The sequence below is a fragment of the Lampris incognitus genome, chromosome 20, assembly GCF_029633865.1.
Source record: "Lampris incognitus isolate fLamInc1 chromosome 20, fLamInc1.hap2, whole genome shotgun sequence".
Taxonomy (NCBI): Eukaryota; Metazoa; Chordata; class Actinopteri; order Lampriformes; family Lampridae; genus Lampris; species Lampris incognitus.
This window is the reverse complement of record NC_079230.1, coordinates 18,230,500-18,238,029: the sequence shown is the minus strand read 5'-3', so window position 1 is coordinate 18,238,029 and position 7,530 is coordinate 18,230,500.

Below are 7,530 nucleotides of genomic sequence, written 5' to 3'. Positions count from 1 at the left end.
GCAACTTTTAAACTTCCTTGCTGGCTAAGCTAAACTGTCTATATATATATTACCAGAAAGAACAAGATGGAAGGAAAATTGCGTGAAGAAATAGTCCCAGTGTTCTCCTCTTGGGCAGCATGGTGGTCCAGAGGTTAGCGCTGTCACCTCACAGCAAGAAGGTCCTGGGTTCGAACCCCGGTGTTGGCCAACCTTTGGGGTCATCCCAGATATAGTCCTCTGTGTGGAGTTTGCATGTTCTACCCGTGTCTGTAGTGGGTTTCCTCCAGGTGCTCCGGTTTCCCCCATCATCAAAAAGACATGCATGTTAGGGTTTATACTCCTGTCTGTGCCCCTGAGCAAGGCAGTGGGAAAAGAACTGGAGTTGGTCCCCAGGCACAGCATGAAGGCAGCAGCCCACTGCTCCTAGCTACACAGATCACAGCTAGTTGGGTTAATTTGCAGTAATTTAATTTCCTCAAGGGGATTAATAAAGGAAACTTAATTTAATGGCAAATAAGGTGCAAGCGTGCCTAATTAACCATATCTCTGCCATTAGAGAGAAACCTGGAGCTTGAAACCAACTTTTGCTGTTGTGTGAGCTACTGGGAAGGAGCTTGATCTGAATGCCAGGCCCTGACCAAGGCATGGCAAGACGAACTGGAGTTGGTCCCAGGGTGCTGCACGGCGGCTGCCCACTGCTCCTAGCTCCACAGCTAGGATGGGTTAAAGGCAGAGCGTAATTCCCCATGGGGATCAATAAAGTATCTCAAAATTAAAAAAACAAAAGCAAAAGCTAGTTTTAATTGATTTTACAGTTCATAAATTCATGATGCCATTTTTTCAGTGATGGATGATGAATTGGTGTTTAGTAATGTTATTTCTGGGTCTTGTTAACGGTCTGTTTCTATGATTCTCTGTTTCAAAGCTGCTGTGAATTTGGCATTTTATTAACGTTTTTTTTAAAAGTAAAAAAACTCTCTCTGTGCTCTCTGTCTCTCTCTTTCTCTCTGTCTCTGCTCTGTCTCTTTGTCTCTCTCGCTGCTCTGTCTCTCTCTCTCTGCTCTCTGTCTCTCCATGTCTCTCTGTCTGTCTCTCTCTCTCTCTGTGTGTCTCTCTCTGTCTGTCTCTCTCTGCTCTGTCTCTCTGTCTGTCTCTGTCTGTCTGTCTGTCTCTCTCTGTCTCTGTCTCGCTCTCTGTGTCTCTCTGGCTATTATAAAATACATTTTATATTGATGAGTCATAAACTCCAGCTTACCCTACTTTTAGTACTTTAACTGGTAATAGTTTTCGAGAAGAGCCTCAGATGACAAAAATGTCACTTGAAGCATGTGTTGTTTTAGACATGGTCGAAGGGATGTAGCCGAACCCTCCACCCAAAAAAAAAAAAAAAAAAAACCAAAGCAACAAAAAAAGCAAAATAAAACAAGGCCCCAATAAAGAGGACTCCTGGCTGTTGTAACTGTTGGCTTTTTGCCATGGCTGCAAGCGTGTTATGAGAGAGTACAAACACAGAAGAATTCAAACACGCTTGACAGATCATCATCGAGGGAAACCCCATGTTAACTCAAAGAGGAAAACACACACACACAAACACACACACACACACAACGGAAAAATAAAACTTGATTTATTTCTGTCATCCGGGTCGTAACATGTCAAGAATCAACTGGAGTCGTGCGGAAAATGTTTCGCCATTCATCCGAGCGCCTTCATCACTTCTGATTTCCGATAAATCACTTCTCCGTTTCGGAAAAAAGAACTGATGAGTCTGTTCAAACGCGCGGCGAAACGCTTTCAAACTTGCAGTGACAAGTCCGGCGGAGTATTTTTTTTCTGTTTCACTTTGACCACTTATGTACACCGACACTACCAGATAACATTACTGCTCCCCGGGGCCGAAACAGGAGGGCCCTTGTTGGATCACTACTATAGTCACACAGAAAACGGATGCTAATTTTTTTCTTTTTCTTTTTTTTTATTCCCCCCCCTTTTCTCCCCAATTGTACCTGACCAATCACCCCGCTCTCCGAGTCACCGTGATCGCTGCTCCACCCCCTCTGCCAATCCGGGGAGGGCTGCAGACTACCACATGCCTCCTCCGATACATGTGGAGTCACCAGCCACTTCTTTTCACCTGACAGTGAGGAGTTTCACCAGGGGGACGTAGCGAGCGGGAGGATCACACTATTCCCCCTAGCCCCCCCCCCCCCGAACAGGCGCGCCAACCGACCAGAGGAGGCGCTAGGGCAGCGACCAGCACACATACCCACATCTGGCTTCCCACCCGCAGACATGGCCAATTGTGTCTGTATGGACACCTGACCAAGCCGAAGGTAACACGGGGATTTGGACCGGCGATCCCCGTGTTGGTAGGCAACGGAATAGACCACCACGCCATGCAGACACCCCAACAGAGGCTAATTTTGCCATAGCTAGCATAGCCTGTCGTGAGGTTAAGCTGAGCAGCCTTGTTCAGGGTAACCCTGCATGTGTGACTGTGTCCTCGCACATCCTGTACTCCAGTCTTCCCTCTCGGCCCCTCCGAACGAAACACACCAACCTGGATGGACTGCATGGTCGAGTCAGAATCAAGTTTTAAAAGCCAAGTCAGGGTAACTGTTTTGACTGAGCAGAAATTTGACTTCTAAATACCTAATCTATAACCTATAACTTCCCTGAATGCATCGGTCATTGAACTCACCCTAACACCCCACCGAGTTGGTGAATACAACCGGGAACATGTTGTTATTATTGTGAATTCTGCATACACAACTTGAGGCGTTGCATGTTTCTGTTTCTGTTCTGTGTAACCGTCAGCAGTCACACATATTCAGGCAAGTTTAGGTTCCCACTGACTAGATGACTGGATGGCTTTCAGGTGATGAGTAAATTTTACACCGAATTCAGTTTCACTCTGTTTTGAATCACTTTCTCTTTCTCCCTCCATCTCTCCTTTCTTGTTATGTGCCCCCATTTATCTACTCCCTCTTCTCTCTCTCTCTCTCTCTCTCTCTCTCTCTCTCTCTCTCTCTCTCTCTCTCTCTCTCTCTCTCTCTCTCTCTCTGTCTGTCTGTCTGTGTCTCCCTTGCTCGCCCTCTCACCATCTCTCTCTTGCCCCCTGTCTCTGATTGCCCCCCTGTCTCTCTCGCCTTCTCTCTGTCTCTTTCTCTCACCTTCTCTCTCTCTGCTTGACCTCTCTCTCTCTCTCTCTCTCTCTCTCTCTCTCTCTCTCTCTCTGTCTTGCCTTCTCTCTCTCTGTCTGCTTGCCCTCTCTCTCTCTCTCCAGGTGACGTTTCTAAAGTATCTCATGTTCACTGACGCTAACAAAAAAGCCGTCAGGGGTCAGAGGGCAAATGGACTGGAATGGGAAAATTAGGTGCTTGCCTTTACAGTTTGTGATAATGCATTCATTCACTTTCTTTTCCCCTCTACCCCCCCCCACCCCGTGGCTTTTATTTTCACATCCTCATCCCGTCCTGACATGGGCTGTCACATGTCTGGTCCCACAGGAGACTAATTCTGTTGACTCACTTGGCTGTATCAATCTCCTATTATCTATTCTCTGCACACCTCTCACACACACATGCACACACACACAAACACACACACACACACACACGTCTCCTCTTTGCGCACACACACTCATTCATCTCTTTCTGCCTTAACTCATTGTTTGTGTGTGTGTGTGTGTGTGTGTGTGTGTGTGTGTGAGGCTGACAGACAGTTTGGCTGTGTGAGTCAGCATCAGACCAGCTGGCTTAAGTCTAAATATTTAATCCGCCATAAGACAGTACAGTCACTGCCAGGATGTCCATCTTACAGCCGGTAAAACAAGCCTCCACACCTCTGATAACACCCGGGACATTTTGTGTCTACCCACGTCTCTCAACACAAACACCGCACTGAGCCCGGGCTCAGTGCGACCGTAGCTGACTAAATTTTCTCCTAATGTGGAAGTGAAGAGGCACAGAGCATGTCTCGCATCCTGAATGACAGTGGTGTGAAGCTCTTCAGACGTTACCTGTCTCACCTCCGCAAAGATGACACCCGGTGAAGCCGTCAGGAGAGCCGTCTTGAGGACGACAAATGGTAACACAAAACACATTATCGATAACAAGAACACATTACATGCAGTCAGAAAGGGTACGGGGCAGCAGAACCTTGCTTTTAACACTTAAGAGACCATGTAGGACGTGCAGAAGGCCGTACGCTACTCATTCCTCATTCCTTAAAGGGACAGTCTGCAGTTTATTCACGCAGTGGCTGTCCTCTCCTATTCTGCAGTTGCTTTGGTCAAACTTCCTAAATGTTGCTCACCACATTACCTGCCATTGAGAAAACTAGCCAATTGACGGGCGTCTGGGTGGCGTAGTGGTCTATTCCGTTGCCTACCAACACGGGGATCCCGGTTCGAATCCCCATGTTGCCTCCGGCTTGGTCAGGCGTCCCTACAGACACAATTGGCCATGTCTGCAGGTGGGAAGCCGGATGTGGGTATGTGTCCTGGTTGCTGCACTAGCGCCTCCTCTGTTCGGTCGGGGCCCCTGTTTGGGGGGGGGGGGGTCTGGGGGAGGGGATAGTGTGATCCTCCCACACGCTACGTCCTCCTGGTGAAACTCCTGACTGTCAGGTGAAAAGAAGCAGCTGGCGACTCCACATGTATCAGAGGAGATGCGATAGTCTGCAGCCCTCCCCAGATCTGGAGAACGGGTAGCGCAGCGACCGGGACGGCTCGGAGTGCAGGATAATTGATCCCAAAAAAAAGAAGAAATAAAACCAGCCAATTGAACTAATTTCCATTTGAGGCTATCTGTTGTCTCCATTCACAATCAGACACACCATGTCACCCCGTGGCGAGATGTGCCGAGTTTCTTGGTTGTCAGCAGAGCGTTGTATTACCACAGTGCGCCACATGGCTGTGGCGGCACATGTAATTATGGATTGTGCCTCCAAGTGCAAAATAGCATGTCCATCATGACTAATGCACATGCATGGATGCACAGAAGGACACAACGGCCACCTTTAGAAAATGAAAGGTTAGTCGCTGGCTGTGTGTTGCAGAAAGACAGGAAAATAAGAAACCAGGGTAAAACACGCAAACAAGCTTGGACACAACCAAATCACACAAGCTTGACCATCATACACTTGACCTTGACATATGCATGCACAAACAACACACACACACACACACGGGTGTGTGCATGCACACACATGCATGCACACCAGGACATCTCAAACACAAACCACTCCCACAGACACACACACATGCACACACACACACACACGCAGTCTGCTGGGTCCTTGAAGCCGTGCATCTTGTAGTACTTAGTGGGCAAAACAGTCTCTCCTGGTGGCGAAAATACAAACAAACAGCACAATGAACCTCCAGTTCTTGCCCCCAAGCACTTTTCAATTGTGTGTGTGTGTGTGTGTGTGTGTGTGTGTGTGTGTGTGTGTGTGTGTGTGTGTGTGTGTGTGATTTCTACACTTATTGGGAACATTTCCTTTGATTTTTTTTTTTCATGAATGTTTGTTCAGAACATATTTTGCATTGGTTGTGTGTGCATGTATGTGACCATGTTTCAGTATTATCATATGTTACTAGAATTTGTTTTGTATGTGTGTGTGTGTGTGTGTGTGTGTGTGTGCGCGCGCGCGCGCATGTTCACATGCATGTGCGCAACCCTGATCTGCGTCTTTGAAGTGTGTGTAGTTCAAGACATCTGCGCTCCATTGTATTATCGCTCTTTCTCCTTCTCTCTCTCCGTCTGTTCATCTCTCCCCCTATCTTCTTCCCCTCCATCTCATCTAACCTCCATCACCTCTCTCCTTCCTTCTCCCTCCCTCCATCACATCTCTCTCTTTCACCCCAAGCCCATGTCCCTCTCTTTCTCTCATCTTGTAGTTGTCTCTCACTCGCTGTTGCGGTAACACCCCCCCCCCGCTCTCTCTTTCTCTCTCTCTCTCCCTCACTCTCTCTCTCCCCCTTTCCCCCTCTCTCTCCTACCCTCTCTCTCCCCCTCCCTCTCCTCTCTCCTTCTCCCTCGCTCTCTCTCTCCTTCTCTCTCTCTCTCCCTCCCCCCTCTCTCTCTGACTCTGTCTGTCTTCCATCAAGCTAGAGAGAAACTCACCGGGAACATCAAACATGTGTTCCCACTGTTGTATACAAACCACAGGGTTTTGTTGACTGGGAAACTGCAGGGGAAGGAAAAATGCACTGGCTAAATCTGAACCTGAGACGTAAGTCAGTCAAGAGGGTTTCTTTTTACATTCTGGGTTTATTGTTGGTCACCACATGAGAAGAGAGCTGGGTTTTTCTGTCAGTCTGGATCCTGGGGTTGGATTTGACTAGAAGAGTGTAAACCTGTATTTACTCTGTTGCATCTTTAAAAGTCAAAAATCGCTAAAATCTTACAAGTCCACGCCGTACTGCATGAAATTGTAATTTTCCTCAGTCGTGGACCTCCAGTGAACTAGTGCCATGATGGGGTTTCACGTTTGGAGGTGAACTTTACAGGCTGGGACATGAAAGACGACAAACGGAGTCTATCTTTCTCTTTATTTTCTGTCCTGAAAGCGTCCCCGAGCTCCTGCTTTAGAGAATAAAGCTCATATTTGGTGACGAGAAGATGGAACGTGAGACAAGAAGAGACCGTCTGTCTGTAGCATTCGCTGTCCCGTTCCTGTCATTGTGAACTATGAGGTAGATTAGATGGCCATTTTTAACCGGACCGACAAATAACTCCCTGAGGAAGGTGAAAGCTACTCTACGACTTCAGACAGAAAGATTGAGATTAAAATCCTTTACTTTTTTTCCATGTCAGATCCGTACAGGTGTTTGTGCGGTGTGTTTACTTGTGCGTTTTTGCTTGTGTGTGTTGGAGCACGCGTGCACGCGAACCTTCATACACCGACAACCTGTTGTGCATTTTCTGTACTCCAGAAAGTTGTCGTTTTCCGATCGGGCTTCGACTGCGGATGTCTAAACACCAAACCCGCACGACTTTTGTGTATTTCCACATGATTGATTTGGGCCTCACTTTCATCCAATAGGACCGTTACTTAAGGAACGCCGCGGTTAGAGAGCCCAACTTCAAAAGACTGTGTGGTTGTGACTGCACACACATGCACGAACACACCAGTACACACACACACACAGAAAGCATCAAGTCTGTCATGTGGTTATGAGGCAGTGATGGAGCTCCAGAGGCCCCTGTGCAGGTTCAGATGAGAGATGACCAAAGGCCAGGTTCCCTGAAGACATTTTAATGACGTGAATATGGCACCCACACTGCCACCGTTAAGGGCTTCTGTTCCATGTGCAGCCCAGCGGGTGGAGCGGAGTGCTTTCATTGCCCAGGTTAAGGGTTCAACTCCCATTGGGGCCCACCTATCCCTAACATGCACACACTCAGAAGATTGCTTTGCAAGGCACTTTGGATGAAACTGCTCACCAACAGCACGACTGATGGCACCGCCTTGTTTCCTATCTCCTGCTACCCTGCTCGTGCACGTGTCGATGAGGTTTTTTTTTTTTCTCCCCAATTG